The sequence below is a fragment of the Drosophila serrata genome, unplaced genomic scaffold (assembly GCF_035046125.1).
Source record: "Drosophila serrata isolate PLE 108 unplaced genomic scaffold, ASM3504612v1 contig_224, whole genome shotgun sequence".
NCBI lineage: Eukaryota > Metazoa > Arthropoda > Insecta > Diptera > Drosophilidae > Drosophila > Drosophila serrata.
Window position 1 is genome coordinate 54,682 of NW_028257122.1, and position 19,689 is coordinate 74,370.

At 42.1% G+C, this 19,689-nt stretch overlaps 2 pseudogenes across 1 annotated transcript; one reads left to right on the forward strand and one right to left on the reverse strand.

Annotated features, from left to right (window-relative positions):
* The first annotated feature begins 617 nt into the window (after positions 1-617).
* Positions 618-5,471, forward strand: LOC147644178 (uncharacterized; annotated as a pseudogene).
* Positions 5,472-10,087: 4,616 nt separating this feature from the next.
* Positions 10,088-14,103, reverse strand: LOC110189833 (uncharacterized; annotated as a pseudogene). Its single transcript, XR_015270964.1, has 5 exons — positions 13,345-14,103; positions 13,223-13,284; positions 12,838-13,074; positions 10,336-10,530; positions 10,088-10,285 (listed from the first exon to the last, which is right to left on the reverse strand). The product of XR_015270964.1 is annotated as an uncharacterized LOC110189833 (transcript).
* Between the last annotated feature and the right edge of the window lie 5,586 nt (positions 14,104-19,689).

The following is a 19,689-nucleotide window of genomic DNA, read 5'->3' on the forward strand; positions in this document are numbered from 1 at the left end:
ATTTATTTATTTTTTTTTTCTGTCTCGATTCGTGCTCACATCCCTTCTGCGATCATCCGTCGTATTCCGGAAGTTAAAATCGAGGCTGTCGGCTGGAAGCGATTGTCAGGTACCGCTCAATAGGCCTATAGCTAATTTCATTCGCTTGACGAGAAAAGTTATTTTTTTAATTGTGTTGCGGTATTTGTCCCTAGTTGGGTTGGTTGCGCTATTGTAGCCGATTCCCACGCAGCCGAGTGTCTGCTACTATTTTTTTATTTATTTAAAAAAAATAAGAGAGGAATCCTTCTCTCATTTGGCTATTTTTTTTGTGTGGTTTTCTATCTAATTGCTTTTTTTGTATAAAAAAGGCAAGCTAAAGTTTCTTTTGTTTGATTTTTGTTTTTATGTCGCGCATTTGACCAAGCTAAAGGGATATTTTTTCGAGTTATCTGCCTTAGCTAACATTGGTAGCCGCATTTTCAGCTATTTTTTTAGCTAATTTATTTGTTTTTTTTTTCTCTCTCTGAATTGAGATTTAGACTGGGTGGCTCGTCCTAGTCCAGGCCTTGTCGCAGTGTTTTTTTTGAGCAGTGCGTCAGTCAGGCGGTCTCGGTTTCGTCAGGCCCTAATTGAGCATGCCCATAGTGGGAAAGTCGAAACCGACATCTGCGCCAGGAAAGGAGTCCAAAGCCGACCCACCCACTCCAGTACCGCCTCGCGCTAGGCCAACACCCAAGTCAGTCAGTCCGAAAGGAAGAACCGTATTGTCGGGATCTCCAGGAAGGGAGCTTCCGTCGCCGAGTTCAAAGACCACTCCCCGGATTGTAATTTCCCGTCCATTGGCGAAAGCATCCAGCGAATCGTCACTGGCAGTTAAGCCTGAGATCCCCTCCACTTCCGGGAGTGAATTCCTAAGGGTGACCTCCGACCAGCCAACGGCAGCAACCGCAGCTTTGCACAAGTTTATTGCGGTCAGCGATCGCGTAAGCCTTTTTGAGGCAAAGATAAACACTCCGATGCTGCAATTAAAATATGATTATTGCTACTCGGTATATGAGGCATGTGCAGCACAAATTGGTGAGACCCTAGAAAGGGTGTCGCCTCCTACCGTTCCAGCTCCCTCTCAACCCCAACCTTCGTCCGGTTGTCGTCTACCTCCGTGTGATACGGAAGTTTTCGACGGGGACTACCTCCGATGGCCCACTTTCAGGGACCTGTTCACGGCAGTTTATGTTTATAACCCCAGGCTGACCCCGGTCGAGAAGCTGTTTCATCTTCTCACGAAGACTAGTGGCGAAGCAAAGACCATTGTCGCAAAATCCCCGCTGAGAAATGACGGCTTCGCTTCAGCGTGGGAAGCTCTTCAAGACCGGTTCCAGAGCAAGCGACTCCTAGTCAACAGCCAACTCAAGCTCCTTTTCAACATGAGTTCCATTTCTCAAGAGTCGGGACATGCTCTAAAGGAGCTCCAGTCCACGATTCAGGGGTGTTTAACAGCGCTAGCACACTCCCAAATCTCCACAGAAAACTGGGATTGTCTACTGGTTTTCCTGTGCGCAAGCAAATTGCCAAAGGCCACCCTGTCCTTATGGGAACAGTCCCTCACTTCAAAATCCGAGATACCAGCTTGGGAGGAAATGAATACTTTCCTGAGTGAGAGGTATCAGACATTAGAGGCCATCGATGATATGAGACCAACGCAGACATTTCCGAAAAAGCTTCAATCCTTCGAGACAAAGGTCAGCACCAAACAGAGAGGGTGTGACTTATGCTCCAAAGAGAATCATCCGGTAAGATTGTGCCCGCGCTTTCTTCAAATGTCCGTCGATGCGCGCTCCGGGTACATCAAAAAGAAGCAGCTCTGTCTGAATTGTTTCGCGAGAGGCCATCAGCTTCGTGATTGCCCAAGCCCCTACAGTTGTTTCACATGCAAGGGGAAGCATCATACGCTTCTGCATCGCGGCCCCCCAAGTTCCGACCATGCGAGTTCCACCTCGCCCCCTACGCCTTCAAGACCCTCCAGCAGCAATGCATCTGCGAGCACATCAACGGTGCAAAATTACTTCGCCACCGGCACTACAGCCGTTCTACTGGGCACGGCGATTATCGACGTGTGCCACTTGGGAACACATTACCGAGCACGAGCCTTAATCGACTCGGGTTCAGAGGCGACGTTCATTTCCTAGCGTCTCTTCAAGATTGTTAAGTTGCCATTCCGCAACATCCAGACGCAAGTCTCCGGGCTAAACCATTCGGTTTCGGCAAAGTCGACAAAACTTTGCAATTTCGCAATCCGCTCCCCTACTAAACCGGGGCTACAATTAGACACCGTAGCCTATGTCCTCCCGGAATTAGCAGGCAAATTGCCGTCGCATCCAGTTTCAAAAAATTCCTTGAAGGACCTGCCCGATCTTCAATGGGCGGACCCTCGGTTCTTTGAAAGTGCCCAGATCGACATCCTAATCGGGGCCGATATTCTACCGTCAGTGATGACGGGTGGCACGCAAAGAGATATATGCGGCTCACTTCTAGGCCAAGAGCCCATCTTTGGGTGGGTGCTAACGGGGCCGATCTCCAGTATTCAGGCCAGCCGAGTCGCATCCTTCCCGACTTAGGTTCGCCATGATCATAATGATGCATTGGACACCCTTCTCAGCAAGTTCTGGGAGGTGGAGGATCTTCCAATGAAGATGGTAGGAGAGTCGGAGTCTTATTGTGAGACTAATTTTATTCGAACTACGAAAAGAGACGCAAGCGGGAGATACGTGCGACCCTGAAAACTCCGGATCCAATCTGGGATATTCAAGTTCCATTGCGTTGGCTCAGTTTCTTCGAAACGAGAATCGTTTAAAAAGAGACTTTTCCCTAAAAGAGCAATATGACAGCGTGATTCAGGAATATCTGGATCTGGGTCATATGAAGGAAGTTTCACCGACTCATAGTTCTCCTACCTATTACCTTCCACATCATGCAGTACTTAAGCCCGAGAGCACCACGACAAAGCTTCGCGTTGTATTTAACGCCTCCAGTCCGTCTGCAAATGGAACCAGCTTAAATGATATTCTTCATGCTGGCCCAGTCCTGCAATCCGATTTAACTATCCAGATTTTGAAGTGGCGGTACTTTCAATACGTATTTAGTGCAGACATCACAAAAATGTACCGTCAAATCTGGGTCGATCCGAAGCATACGCCCTTTCAAAGGATTCTGTTCCGAAATAAGGAAGGGGATATGCGAGACTTCGAGTTGCAAACGGTGACCTTCGGGGTCAACTGCGCGCCCTTCCTCGCCATTCGAGTGCTAAAAAAGCTGGCAGAGGATGTCCAATGGCTATTTCCAAAAGCCAGTCGGATTCTTAATTAAAACATGTACGTCGATGACGTCTTGGCAGGAGCAAACTCCCTTAAGGAAGCCCAAATCTCAATCCAAGAGTTGCAAGAGGCTCTTAACTCCGCGGGTTTCCCATTAAGGAAGTGGACTGCCAACCACAGGTCCATTTTGGAGAATATTCCAGTCGAGCACATTCTTCATAGCGAGTTCCTCGACATCGATACCGAAACTACGGCCAAGACCCTCGGTATTCGTTGGAAGGCAAGGTCCGACGAAATTTATTTCGTCCCTCCAGAAATAGCACTGAAAACCTCCTACACCAAGCGCGAGGTGTTATCCCAAATTGCGAGGTTGTTTGATCCGGCCGGATGGCTCGCTCCGTTCATAGTGCGCTCCAAGATTTTCATGCAAGAAATTTGGCTGCAAGATCTGGGCTGGGACGATACGCTTTCTAGCGAAATGAGTCAGAGATGGCGATCGTTCCTCCTGGAGTATTCCGACCTCAGCCAGATCCGGGTTCCGAGATGGGTCCGGTACCAGCCCGATATAAAGGTTGAGTACCATGGCTTCTGCGATGCGTCCCAAAAGGCTTTTGGAGCGGCTATTTACGTGCGCGTCGAGTTTGGGCACGAAACCTTCGCACACCTCCTTACGGCCAAGACACGAGTCGCTCCAGTAAAGACCGTGTCCCTTCCTAGGCTAGAGCTCTGCGGTGCCGTTCTGTTGACCGACATGGTGGCAACGATTCTTCCACATATGCCGACTGCCAGCTCCGACGTACGCTGCTGGACCGATTCCACGATCGTGCTGGCCTGGTTACGAAAGCCTGCTTGCAACTGGACCACGTTTGTTGCCAACAGAGTTGCCAAGATAACCCAGGCAATACCAGTCGACTGCTGGGCACATGTTCGATCCGAACAGAACTGCGCCGATTTAGCTAGTCGAGGCGTGTCCCTACACGAGCTAGCGGACAGTCAACTGTGGTGGCATGGACCTGATTGGCTGCAAGGGCCACAAGAGCTATGGCCAGTGTAGAGCGATTTGCATCCGAACACAGAGCTAGAGCAGCGGGCGGTCAGGGTGCATTTTAGTAAGGCCCCCTCTGACGAGTTTCTGGAACACTTCTCGAAGCTGGACAAAGCGTTGCGAGTCCTGGCGTATGTTCTACGATTCTTCAGGCGCTGCCGCAAGGGCTCAATTTCGCCCACTTCACGACTCACGAGTGAAGAAATTCGAGAGGCAGAACGAGCGCTGATCTCCATTGCGCAGCGTAGAGCATACGGCCAAGAGTACAAGTGTTTGCGAGAGAAACGGCCCCTTCCAGTGGCATCTTCAATTGTGAACTTATATCCGTTCATTGACCGACACGGTCTTCTAAGGGCATGTGGGCGCGTCACGGCGTCAAAAGCTCTGCAGTACGATGAGCGACATCCGATCCTTCTGCCCTACGACTGAAGGCTGGCCCGCCTTCTCATTCAGTTGACTCACCAGATTACGCTCCACGGCGGCAGTCCATTGTTTGTGCGCCTGATCCGGTCAAAGTATTGGATTCCGAAGATCAAGAATCTTGTCAAGGCTGTGGTGAATCCGTGTAAAGTGTGCACAATATATAAGAAAAGACTTCAAACACAGCTGATGGGCGACCTTCCGAGAGACCGAGTCTTCTTCTCCAGGCCCTTTACCTACACGGGCATTGATTATGCTGGCCCTTTCGAAATCAAAAATTATACTGGGAGAGCATGTCTCGTTACCAAAGGATACGTGTGTGTATTCGTGTGTTTCTCTACTAAGGCTATCCATTTGGAACCCGCATCCGATCTCACAACCGAGAAGTTCCTAGCAGCCTTTGCTCGTTTCGTAGCTAGGCGCGGTTGTCCTCAGCGGGTCCACATGGACAATGGCAAGACCTTTGTGCGGGAAGCAGCTGTGTTATCAAGGGACTTCCTACAGCTCGTCCAAGAGACCGTAAATGCAGCATACAGTCCTCAAGGACTAGTATGGCGTTTTATACCACCAGGGGCTCCACACATGGGGGGTCTGTGGGAAGCCGGGGTGATAAGTTTCAAAACCCTTTTCTACAAATCCACGGCTACCCGCAAGTACACATTCGAGGAGCTAGCGACGCTTCTTGCGAAGATCGAAGCTCGCCTCAATTCTAGGCCCCTCTCCCCCATGTCCGAAGATCCATCCGATTTGCTGGCCCTCAAACCAGGCCATTTCCTAATTGGAGGGCCGTTGCTTTCCACGGCTGAGCCCGAGATAAAAGGCGAAGCAAAATCGATACTGAATCGATGGCAACATTTGAAGGCCCAACACCAGCAGTTTAGTGCACGATGGAAAGAGGAGTATTTAAAAGAGCTCCACAAACGCAACAAGTGGCAATTTCCGACCACGAATCTCAAAATAGACGATATGGTAGTCGTCAAGGATGACAATCTGCCACCGAACGAGTGGCGGCTCGGGAGAATCATTTCGGTTTGTCCGGGCGCTGACGGCCGAGTTCGAGTGGTGGAGATCCGTACGGCGCGCGGCCCAATAAAACGGCCCGTCCACAAGGTCATCCGCCTCCCTGGGGAGAGTAAAGTCCCCTACGTATCCAACGATGAAAATCTTTCCGTTTCCAACCACATGACCGACTCCCATTAAAGTTTTTCTTTTTCGTTTCCCCGCAGAACAACTCGACATCATGGTGCCGCGTCCTCGAACCACCGAAACCCTGGACAGCAGACGTTCACGAGGTAAGAACTCCTACCGCTGCCGAGTCTGCCGGGGAATCCATCCTCTTCGGAAGTGAAAAAGGTTTCTAAAACTGAGCACTGAAAAGCGCCTTCGAGCAGTACTGATAAACAAGTACTGCTCGAACTGCCTCGCCCACCAACATTCAGACGGAACGTGTCGCAGCATAGATGGCTGCAAAAAGTGTGGCGAGAGCCACCATACGTTGCTGCATCTGCATGAAAAGCCGCCGCGTTCATCGCCACCAGCACCTTCTTCGAAACGCACGGCGCGCCCGCCTGCTCCGCGTCGGGCGAGGGAGCCGCGGCCGTCCGTGATGACCGTCTCCAGGTCTCCGTCGCCAGCAATATAGGCAACCCGTCCTGCGGCCTCCACTCCATCCTCGTCGGTGGCAGCGTTGCTGCACCAGAAGGTCGTTCATGTGCTCCCGACGGCCTGCGTCGTGCTTGATACCGGGAAGACGACCTTCGAGATGGGGGCCATGATTGACCCGTGCATGACGGTCAGCTCGATTGACCGGTCGCTGGCGGCGGCGTATAGACTACCCACCGTGGACGTAGGAGAAGTCCAGGTCTGCTCGGCGACCATCCGGTCCCGGACCGGCAGTTTCAGCCTGGAGGTGATTTTGAGGCTCGATCCCAGCCTCAAGATCAGAACCCCTACACGGACTCTGAGCGACGTCACCCGTGCGAAATTTGAAGACATCCGTCTGGCGGATCCCTTGTTCCATCACCCAGCGACAATTTCCCTCGTGTTAGGATCGGACTTGTATCCGAAACTGATCCAACCGGGGTTCCTGAAATTGGACGAGGGATTGCCCGTCGCCCAGAGCACCGTATTCGGATGGACCGTCTCCGGAGCATGCCGAGAGGCCTAACGCGGTCTTGCGTGCGCAAGGGGGGGGGGGGGAGAATGTTCGCGCCACAAGGGCGATTAATTTCGAGCAGCAGTGTGGGAGCACGAGCTTTCGCTCTCGCTGGTCCCGACCTTCGCTCGCTCCCTCTCGTCTTGCAGCCGAAGGCGACTCCACCGGTCCCAGCAGCCCTTGAGCGGGGTTTTAGATTTAATCTACAACTACTTGTTTTACTGTGCAAGAGACATAAAGTGAACAACACCAACAACAACACTGAAGCAACCCTATCAACGAACAAGGAGGAATTATTGGCTGACGACGGCTGAGGATTCTTTTGGAAACCATCCGCCCACTCCATTTCCTAAACTTCTCGAAATAAAAATATGAAAAAATTCAAATTCAGCTGGAGAAGAGGAGATAATTGAAGAACTTGATATGTTGGCAAAAATACTTAAATAATTAATAACAAATATTGTTTCAATACTCTACCGTAATTTTTTAGCTATCATTAAAATTTTCTAGATATTTCTAACTTTTTTCAAGGGTTGGTTAGCTTTTTCATGACCTGAAGAGTTGGCAAAACTGGTGGTTACACGCAACTTAACTCTTTGATCAGTTTACACGCACTGAAAACCCGAAGCTAACCCTTACCAAAGACTAATAATTTAAATAATTTCAAGTAAAGAAGGAAATAAATTGAAAAAAAAGAGAATATACCAAATCATGAGCAGTTAATGAAAAAGAAAGAAGCGAAAATTTAACCGAACCAACGGCGAAAAACGAAGAGGGAAGGGGAAAAGACAAGAACGCCGATACATAAGGCGATTGCGCTTAGGGCTATTTAAGCTGAGAGCTTTAATGCTTCTCCATAGCTATTTGTTATTTTTGTTGTTGCAACATGTATATTGAATTTCAGTCAGCGTAAATAATATCTTGCCTTAAATTGCTTTGCCATTATTTCTTATTAATGTCCGAAATCGAATTAAATGGCGTATATTTATTTATTATTGTATGTTAAGTTTAAATGTTTAATTGCCTATCTACGTTTTCTATTTTAAGGAATGAATTTATATATTTCTAGTTTTAAAAAAAATTATAATAATGTTTCAAAATGTTGAGAATTGGCCGCAGCTGGTATGCCTTGTAATGTAGGGTAGCACTTGTAGAAGGGGTCGCTCAAGCTATGTAACATATATAGCGCTGAGGATGGGAGCGAGCATAGGAAGGGTGGGCAAACTAGAGCCTCCAGAATGCCAGGAGTGCTGAGAAGGGGCAAGTAAGCCGAAGGGAGTTAAATTTTTCCTCAACTTTTATTTGCGTGTTGTCTGCATCTCTGTCCCGGTATAAGCTTGTTGTTGCACGCATTCATTTCTGTTTAAAATTATGCAAAGGCAACCCGAGATCCGAGCAAGACCAACACTCCCGTAGCCGACGAGCCGAAGCTGGAAAAATATCTTGCGTGCGCTCCGATCTCGAGCTAACAACTTGCCTGTAACATTTATTTTGAGTGTAGCGATTCGATACATAAGTTGAAATGTGTTAATTATGTGGATCGTGCATTTGAGATTATAGTCCAAAAGGACGACGTGTATTCACAAAACTTAAACGAACAAACACAAAATATAATAAGAGAAAGTGTGGCATTAACGGAGAACTACAGTGATGATGAAAATTAAGATATTGGACCTATGACGACTATATGCCGATATTGCAATGCGTTAAAGTTCAAAAGAGAAACGGCGGGATTGTGCTGCGCAAGTGAAAAAGTTAAAGTGGCTCCATTACTTTTCAAATATAAAACAAAAATAAAAAATATTTCTTCATTTTTTTGTATCACCAAACGAAATGTTACATAAAACGAAGCCATCTGGTGGCGAAACGAAGTTCGCTAGGTTTCCTAGTATTATATTTATAATATATATACATATATGTACATATATTGATATATTTGGTATTGAATAGAGTCGACCCAATGACCAAACAAAAATGGGAGGAACAGCTCGACTATGAGACATTGGCACTGTGGTCCGATTAAGAGAAAATGTTCAATCGCCGAAATCAGCACTTATCGGCTGAAGAATCAACAAAACCGAAGCAAGAAAAATTACGGTTGAGTAAACCACTTAATCGTAGCTCATTTTCAGTAAGCCTCAGCAAACTTGTAGCTATTGCAATGCAGCAGATCACTCACTACAGAGTTTCAGCCCGTTTGGGCGTGTCTCTGCAAATTCAAAAATTCGAGTTTGCAAATGCGGCCTCCTTGTGCATCAATTGTATTCGAAAAGGCCATACCAAAGACTATACAATTTACAAGATGCCTCACGACCATACATTCGTTTTGCAATATGAGGCTAATTTTTTGGTTCAAACGACAATGGCCCTCTCCCTGCTCTCACAAAGTTGAGAGCGTAAAGATCTAAAAATAGAATGCGTTTGCATGTAAGAGTACCCTGCAGTACCGCGTGTCATCAATAGCCACTGTCATCAACGCGCCGACTGCGACTTCTATAGAGTCGACGCTCTGCCGACTGCGACTTCTACCAAGTCGAAGCTCTGCCGGCTGCGACTTCTTTAGAGTCGACGCTCTGCCGACTGCGACTTGTACGGAGCCTACGCTCTAATGCTGCCATGGTGATTGTCTCTCTCACTGCCTCACTCACTCTTCAAACGAGTGAGATGAGCCAAAAGCAAATAAGTTAACAATTAAAATCGAACCAACTGTTTCGCACCCTAGAAATTTAGCATTTGTATGTGTATAATATATTATCATTAACAATTATAATGATGGTATTAGAAATAAATATTCTTTAAATATAAAACGCAAATGAAAAAATAATTGCATATCGAACAAAATTGTTTGAGTTGCAATAACATTTTAAGTAACTTGTTGCCTCGTCGGATATATCCTTTATACCCTGTTTACAAGGAAGCAAAACACTCGGACACAAGATAGCCAAACGGGACTTTGAGAGAAAAAAAACGGACTTGAGGATCCGTTTTTCCGGATCGTGGTTCGTTTTGTTGTTGGAGGCACGGTCCTTTTTTTTCTATTGCTTTTTCGTGTTTTCACTTGCAGGTAAACAGTAGAGGTGGAGAAACATCGATGTTCACGGACATCGATGTTTTCGATGTTTTTGGCGCAAAAAATCGATTAAACATCGACGTTTTAAATAAAAAAATTATTTTTTATGAAATTTCAATTTTATTTATGTTTTTGTTTTTGTTGAGAAACAAAAGCTTGTCGACGACTGATGGGGAAAGGCGAGTACGACGGTCTGAAATAACTTGGCCTGCCTTGCTAAACAGACGTTCCGACTCGCATGACGAAGCTGGAATGCATAGGAACTTCTTGGATATCTTTTTTAAAGCTTCTTCAGTTGAGATCTGAAATAAGATAGTATGTTTAATTTATGTCTTAGCATATAGGGTCTTACCTTCCAATACGCAAGGGGATCGCAGTTTTCCGGCTGGTTCCCTTTTTCTAAATGTTGCCGTAACAGAATGACTGAATCAGCACGAAAGGATTGCACTCTTCCCTCAATTTTAGTTTTAAGAAATGAGAACCGTGTCGGTTCCTCTGTTGGTGGTGCCGGCTGCGGTCGTGGGATTGTAATACAAATGGAGTTCAGCTCTTCCTGTAGAGCCTTGGCCGCTTCCTCCGCGTTCGATGCGCCAAGGAATCCCTGTTTTTTAAATCGGGGATCAATGATAGTGGCTACGCGTGGAATAGTTCTTGTTTCGTATGGAAATAACCTTTCTCGTAAACGAATCTTCACATAATTCGAGGCAGCGATTCCTTCCACTGTTTTAAGTTCCAAGCCATTAATTTAATGGAAAAGTTCGCAAACAACGGGAATAATTAATGAAATTGATACATTTGTGTTCGTTGAAACCGACAGAATTGCATCCGCAAACGGGGCTAACAACATGGATAATTCTTTTAATGTATCAATATCCTCGGCAGACAACGGTAGTGGGGCATTGTGGGATACTGCCAAGACTACACTTATGTATTCGTTTGTTATAATTATTCTTTTAATCATCTCGTACGCGCTATTCCAGCGGGTCGGCATTTCTTGTATCAGGCCGTACGGATTTTCTGTTTTTTGCGCTGCCTTAAATTTAGCATACGCAGTATGCTAAACTTCGAACTTCGAACTTCGTTTGAAAAAAGCTACTATTGTCTTACACCTGCTTAGAATATCATCTAAAATTTGCTGTTTCAACATGTCCTGGACCAGCAGGTTGATTGTGTGGGCCACACACGGTAAGTGTTTGTATTTTAATGACTCGCATGCTTTTTTCATCGATGCATCGTTGTCTGAAACCATACATACCACTTTTTGCGATATCGACCAATCTGATAGCACCGATTTAATGGTATCTGCTATATTCGCAGCTGTGTGATTGGTTGGCGTTAGAAGATGCTGCGTTGCTAAAATGGCTGATTCCAATTTGAAATTGGTGGATATAAAATGACATGTTATAGTTATGTAGCCTTCGTTGGCTCGAGATGTCCACAGGTCTGTGGTTAATGCCAGATAATTAACGCTGTTCAGTATTTCTCTCAGCTTTGCTTTACATTTTTATACCCTTGCAGGGTATTATAATTTCAGTCAGAAGTTTGCAACGCAGTGAAGGAGGCACCTCCGACTATATAAAGTATATATATTCTTGATCAGGATCAACAGCCGAGTCGATCTAGCCATGTCCGTCTGTCCGTCTGTCCGTTTCTACGCAAACTAGTCTCTCAGTTTTGGAGCTATCTGAATGAAACTTTGCAGTTAGTTTTCTATATACTTTCACTCGTATATATGTCGGAACGGGCCGGATCGGACGACTATATCATATAGCTGTCATAGGAATGATCGGAAAAGTTTTACAAAAAAAATTATAAAATTTTTAGTTTTCAACAGAATTTGATCAAATTTGAGATATAGCCATTTCATATTATTCTACAATTTTGTGTAAAATTTTATGAAAATCGGACGACTATCATATAGCTCCCATAGGAACGATCGAGAAATTAATTCAATTAAAAAGTATAACATTTTCAGTTTTCAACAGATTTTCATCAAATTTGAGATATAGCCGTTTCATATTATTCTACAATTTTGTGTAAAATTTTATGAAAATCGGACTAATATATCATATAGCTCCCATAGGAACGATCGATAAATTTGAGAGGAATGAGAATGGCGGTGGCTGTTGTCGGAAGACTGACAATCGCGGTGGCGATAACATTTTTAGTTTTCAACAGAATTTAATCAAATTTGAGATATAGCCATTTCATATTATTCTAAAATTTTGTGTAAAATTTTATGAAAATCGGATTACTATATCATATAGCTCCCATAGGAACTATCGATAAATTAATACAATTAAATTTATAACTTTTTTAGTTTTCAGCTGATTTTCATCAAATTTGAGGTATAGCCATTTTATATAAGTCTTAAATTTTGTGGCAAATTTCATAAAAACCGGACGACTATATCATATAGGTGCCATACAAACGATCGTTTGATGTAGAGGAAAAATGCAAATCTGTGAATGTAAAACTGCAAATATAATATGTATAGGTGAATGAAATGAAAGCAGGTATTACTTCATTGTTTTTTAACACAAATATATATAATTAATATTGTATGGATTCCTATTCATAGAAGTTCTATCTGCAAGGGTATATAAACTTCGGCGTGCCGAAGTTAGCTCCTTTCTTGTTCATATTGTATTGGCAAAGAAACATCCCGCAAGTATGTCCTACTTGGCAATTTGTATCGAGGGTCCATTTCTTTCAGGAGGGCAATGAAACCCTCATCCTCGACACAACTAAAAGGCTGAACATCCACAGCAATCATGTTTAGCACCATTTCATCAATCTTTCTTTTCCTCGCCGAATCATTGATATAATGCACAGTGGACTTTCCCATAAACACATCTAAAGCGGTTGTATGATTTTTGCCTTTGCTGTCTTTAAGCCGTTCTGGATGTACGTTGCTCAGATGGTTAAGAAGGTTTGTGGTGTTTCCCATCGTTTTTATGGCCTTTCCACAGTAATTACAAACGGCATGTGTTTTTTTCAACCGTTTTCTTGAAATGATTCCAAGCGATGGAAGCTTCTCGCTTCTTTTTTTGAGCTGGCTCCTCCACATTTTCCTCTGAATTTGATGTTCCTTAAAAAGTAATATTTTCATATAAACATAAAACGTATAACGTACAAATGTACATATGTACATATCATGCGGTTGCATCCAAGCAGAGGTACACATATTCAGGCATTTATGTCCAAATTTCGACAGCTTTTATATTAAAATTACTTACGTTTCAGGTATCTGTCCATGACCGTCCACTCCACTACTTCAGCCAACACCACCAACAGAACACTAATATGAAACATAATATAAGTAATTTATAAAATAATAAATTAATCCCAATTTACTTACAATTACGCGTTTTCTTCTTCGATGCGGACGTAGAGATGGAAAAAATCGATGTTGGCTGGCCAATGAATTGCTTGGACTGGATTACATGATTGAGCTGGTAGACATCTTTGTTCTTGGCAGCGAGAGTCGCTCGTCCACTAAGCCCATCGTGATTCCTATAATTTATTCGGATATCGAGTTTGAATTTACATCTTCGCAATACTTTTCCCTTGCCAGATGCTCTGGAAATGTTGCACGTAGGAGTCTCGATGATTTGCATGTTCAACGGCAACTTCAGCGCTGAATGAGCAGTCCTCCCACCAGGTAACAATATCGCAGCGATTCTAGATGAAGCAAGAGCTAAAGCTATGTCCTTGTTAGCTCGAACCGTAGCCAGAATCAATGTAATGAGGAATGTTTTCCTTGTTCCTCCTGGAGCATCCGAGCTTCAGCTACCCTTGCCCTGTCGAATTCATTATTTTGAGAGTGAATCAAATCGATTGCTGCAGAACGCGACTGCCTAACTCTCACTCGTTTTCTCTCAAGCCTATCTGATCGTCTTTCTGCTGATTCCGCGTTGGCATCTGCATTGCTTTCAGCCGCTAAGTCTCTCGGATGGAGGCCCGTTCTTCGTCAGTCATATTCGTAATCTTCCGTCTTTTTGCTTCAGTATTGCGAGTACGACGACCCAAACTCGACTTCTTGGGTGGCATGACTTCGTTTCTTACTGAACCTGAACAAAAAAATAAAATTTTGATCTCCAATTTCTTCTTTCAATATGTTTTGAATGTTTGACAGGAAATGCTTCGATTCAGCTGGCTGCCTGTAGAGGGCGCAGCAGTAGGGGCACTGGGAAACGCGAAAAAAAACTGATATATTCGCAATCGCAGATAAGCTATCAACATCAAAAGTAGACAATAACCGAGCTGGAACCTCAACGCATATTGTGTAAATTTCATTGATTCATCAACAATTCATCGATGATTCATTAATAAAATGACTTTTGGGAAATATATTGTCAGGAAAAACAAAAATTAAATTAAAATAAGTGGTAATTATAGTTAGATAACTTAAATAATTTGTCCCCCAATGCAAGCGCTAACCGCTAAGTATTGCTGTGACGTCATAAGCAAGTGAGCCGCCGCTTGGGCCCACTGGCTGTGGCCGTCCGAAACCTATGAAAAAGACTCTGCGAACAGAAATTTGCACACGCATACAAACGTGTGAGCGCTTGTACACATATACACATATACAAAGAAACGGGAGCACAGCGCACAGAAACGTGTGCTCGGTTTCGAACGACTGCTTCGAACTCGAAAAAGCCGAAGGCACTCTGAGGTTCTAGACATATCGTTCGGGTGCTCTGGGGCATAGTAGAATTTTCGTTTGTCAAAGGAATGGGTTGTGTGCGGACGATTTTTTTTTTTTTACTATTAACCCTTGTGTGAGATGTCGTTCTGCAATTTCTGTCGAAAGCACGTGCATGGAGGAAAATTGATAAAAGTGATTGTGGAAGGAAATTAAGGAGCTGGAAATTGGTTTTTTTAGATATAGTTTCTGATTATTTTAGTACTACAAAAACGTTAAGGAGAAACTATTAATAGGTGCTATGAATATAAGCATTAATTTAGATATAAAAAAATTTTACTTTAAGATTCGCATATATTTTAAAATTAAGAATTTAAACAAAAAAATAGGTATACAAAAACAAAAATTAAGTAATTAATTAATTTCAAATTCAAAACTATTAAAAATTAAACAATAAAACAGTTTAACTCCTTTTTCTATATATGAACAATTTAACCCCCATGGACTATCTAAGGGTTAAACTAAAAGCTCTTTTGTCGTTTCACTCGCACTTACTTCGCAGACTCCTCTCACTCGCACTTGTTGTGAGTAATGAATAGGGGAGTGCTTTTGCCGACGAGACTACCTTGTATAATTCTACCAAGCTCTGGGGTTCCAGGCTCAGCCGTTTTTGTGATAGTACTTTTTGGTACTGTTTGACACCTCTATGTGTTTCTTGCTTAGTGGTATGAGAGAGCTGCTGGCTCTAGAGCCAGCACGAAAACATCGCTGTATGCGTGAGAGTGCTCTAGACTCTAGAGAGCGGCTGGCTCTAGAGCGCTCTCTCGCTGGCTTTTGAATGAAAAATGTAAGAGAGCCTGGAGCCAGTTCAAAAGCCAGCACGAAAAAATCGTATGGCGTTACAAATCTTCCACTCTATACACCCTTTGCCCTTACCCTTTACACGAACTGAAAACCCGAAGCCCTCCCGACGAATACCAAAAATATCTTCTTCTCTGTCATTCTCATACATTTTTTTTTTTTAATTTAATCTGTAAACTGTAGTACAGGGCGAATTTGACTTCGTTACACGAAAAATTGACTTGCTAAATTATGACGATTCGCCCGTATATTGAGAAGGAAGCTAAACGAACAAAATCAGGAAAAATCGCCCTATATTTAAGAACAAAAATGTAAATTATCCCTAAAAAAAACGTGTTTATGGTGGCTTGTCTTGATTTTATGGTGCCATTCCCTAAATTTATGAAAGCCTTTTCTTAATTCTAGAATATGTTTCTTAGTTTAAGGGCGATAATTTTTTAGTGCTGTTTTTCTTAAATCTAGAAAAATATTTTTATGAGTGTATGTACTGCATCTATCCCGAAAAGACTGCAGACTACTAGTGGGAATCCAAAACCTTGGAGAATCTCATCTGTAAGGGCCCAGCCCTAACGCAGGCAAGAGTAAAGCACCTAGGTGCCCCAGTACTGGCATCACTAGTAGATGCCTCCAAGAGGTCGCCAGGTGAACTACTTGCCTTCGCAAAAACTACCGCGATCCTAAAGGACTTCAAGATTCTCCATCCGGATAAATAAGGGCCATACTGGCCTATGATTGGCCCCCTAACCTAACCATTTTTTCTTTTTCGGGAAATGCCCATGTACAAAATGAACATTAATAATTATTAATTAATAATAATTAATTATTAATTTATTAAAATTTAAGAATAGAAATTTATTTCAACATAAAATTAAAAGCTTTTCATTTGTTTTCATCGTATTCCTATTTATTTTTTCAGCTATTAAGGAATTAAGAAATATAAAAATGATTGAAGATAGGCAAATGCGTAGGTCAATTAAGAAAGAGCAGGATAAATTGAAATATAGAATAAGACTTGCAGCATCTGCAGGAACCTCCAATCATATAGACCGAGAGGAAGATGTAGGTGTTTCAATAGGAAACGTGACAAAAAATCTAGACTTTGAAAATGTAGAAATAGAAGAAATTTTAAATGTTGAGGAAGGAATAGCAAATAAATGGGGGCTCTTATTTACATATCGGTTTAAGCAAACAGTTTAACAAAATAGCAGCTTTAGAAGATAAACCGGAATACCTAAATATTGATGTCAATGTTGACGGACTTCCGTTATTTAATAGTTCTCGTGCCCCAATTGTTGCCAATTTTTATTTTAATTAATACCATAAAAAATTTTCCTGTTTTGCCAATAGGTGTCTTCATGGGGTATAACAAACCTCTTGATAATTATTTATTATAAGTTCTCCAGCCCCAAATAAATTCTCCATGGAGAATGTTATGAGCCGTAAGTATCATATTCACAGGCTGGCAAATCAGCATATTATATGTATGTGTATGTCTTTGATATTTTAGTAAATTATGATTTTGTTTGTTTCTACAGCGAACGATACCATATGGGAAAAAATTGATGGTAAGTATTTTATGAAGTTTAGTATAAAGTTTTTAATAATAATTTAATATGACAACATTGTAATCATTTAGGTCTTCAGAAAGATGTGAAGGAGATGCGGTTGGATGTCGAGGTAATAAAAACATCCCTTGGAACGATGTCGGATGCCATCGGCTCCCTAACGGTTTTCGTAAAGCTCGTCTTTAACCCTCTAATACCCAAGATTAATAAAATTACTTCAAAAACAGCCTAATAAAAACTATTGTTCTTGAAGGTAAGATATTATAATATCCAAATCAAGTTGCATATATGCAACTTTATACAAATAATGCGTTGCAGCGGTGAAGTTGTGATAAGTGCCTTGAGGCACTGTTGGGACACCACGCGACCTTTTACAAACACACACAATTTTTGTGTTTGTTTCTGTTTATTAAATGGTTTCTCATTGAAGGCAAACCGAAATGGCAGGTCGAATGCGTACACGGTTTAAATTATCTGAGTTGATCGATGAAAAGTTGCTGGATTTGTTCAATGATTGTGAAACGGACGAGGAACTCTTGTGTAAGTCTAGTGATGACGATGAAGACAGCTTGGATTTAGTAAAAGCACCTAACCCGGCATTATAGGACGCCAAAACTTTAATTTATAGACAATAGCGGTGATAATGGCAAAAAAAAAAAACGTACAGCAGCTGGAAAATACCCAAAATCCTGTAAAGAAACCTCGTTCATCACCAAAATTAAAATAAAACAAAATATGAAAAAATTGACTTAAACCCCCAAGAGTGCCTTGAGGCACTTATTTACCTTTGTTCTATTTACAAGTATACTAAGATTAGTACACACTTCTTGAGGTCATATTTGAAATTAAAAGCTATCATTTACGCAAAAAAATATTATCCAACATAGTTTTTTTTTTTAATATTTCTAAAATTGTGGCTTAGAGGGTTAAGGAAAAGGCGCAGGAGAAGAGTTTTCTGGAGGTGTCATTTCTGTAGAAAATAAAGTAATCTGTATATTTCACTCTGTTATGTATAAGAAAGAGACCATAAAGAATACATATGTATTTGTCTTACTGTAAGGAATACAGAACAAGAAAATATGTATGTTTACTCATTATTTGTTTCTTCTTTCAACTTCAATGTCAGTCGCAAATAAAATTCCGCACGCAGCATACACACGGTGTTCTAATTTGTCGCATAGAATTCTTTCGCCCAAGAAATTCCTCTAAGGACGGAAGAACCCCTCCAGAGAACGGATTCCCTAATAAACTAGGAATCATTACCAAAACTTGTAAGTATTTCTTACCACGAGATCTTTTGTATATATATTTTTATACCCTTGCAGCGTATTATAATTTCAGTCAGAAGTTTGCAACGCAGTGAAGGAGGCACCTCCGACTATATAAAGTATATATATTCTTGATCAGGATCAACAAGCGAGTCGATCTAGCCATGTCCGTCTGTCCTTCTGTCCGTCTGTCCGTCTGTCCGTTTCTACGCAAACTAGTCTCTCAGTTTTGAAGCTATCTGAATGAAACTTTGTAGTTAGCCTTCTATATACTCTCACCCGTATATACATATGTCGGATCGGACGACTATATCATATGGCTGCCATAGGAATGATCGAGAAATTAATGGAATTAAATTTATGATTTTTTAGTTTTCAGCTGATTTTCATCAAATTTGAGGTATAGCCATTTTATATAAGTCTTACATTTTATGTCAAATTTCATGAAAATCGGACTACTATATCATATAGGTGCCATAAAAACGATCGTTTGATGTGGAGGAAAAATGCAAATCAGTGAATGTAAAACTGCAAATATAATATGTATAGGTGAATGAAATGAAAGCAGGTATTACTTCATTGTTTTTTAACACAAATATATATGTATAATTTATATTGTATGGATTCCTATTCATAAAAGTTTTATCTGCAAGGGTATATAAACTTCAGGGTGCCGAACTTAGCTTCCTTTCTTGTTTAATATAAAATGAAAAAAAGGGAATAAATTCAATTATGAAATCCCTGAATTTTAATTGTTTTGTAATCGATTCATTTTTGATGAATTGTTGATGAATCATCGATGAAGATACATTTGTTGATGAATGGTTGATGAGTATTTTATGAATTGTTAATGAATTTGTTGATGAATTGTTGATGAATCATCGATAAATTGTTGATGAATTTTTATTTATGACAGCATAGGACATGCCCGTGTTAAATAAATCAACAGTTTGTATGGCTTGTCATCGATGAATCATCAATAGCACCCCCTTGAATGTTAATGGAACGTTGATGAATTACTGATGACAGGTACTGCAGGGTTCGGTGTTTACTCATACATGCAAACGCATTCTATTTTTAGATCTTTACGCTCTCAACTTTGTGAGAGCAGGGAGAGCGCCATTGTCGTTTGAACCAAAAAAATTAGCCTCATATTGCAAAACGAATGTATGGTCGTGAGGCATCTTGTAAATTGTATAGTCTTTGGTATGGCCTTTTCGAATACAATTGATGCACAAAGAGGCCGCATTTGCAAACTCGAATTTTTGAATTTGCAGAGACACGCCCAAACGGGCTGAAACTCTGTAGTGAGTGATCTGCTGCATTGCAATAGCTACAAGTTTGCTGAGGCTTACTGAAAATGA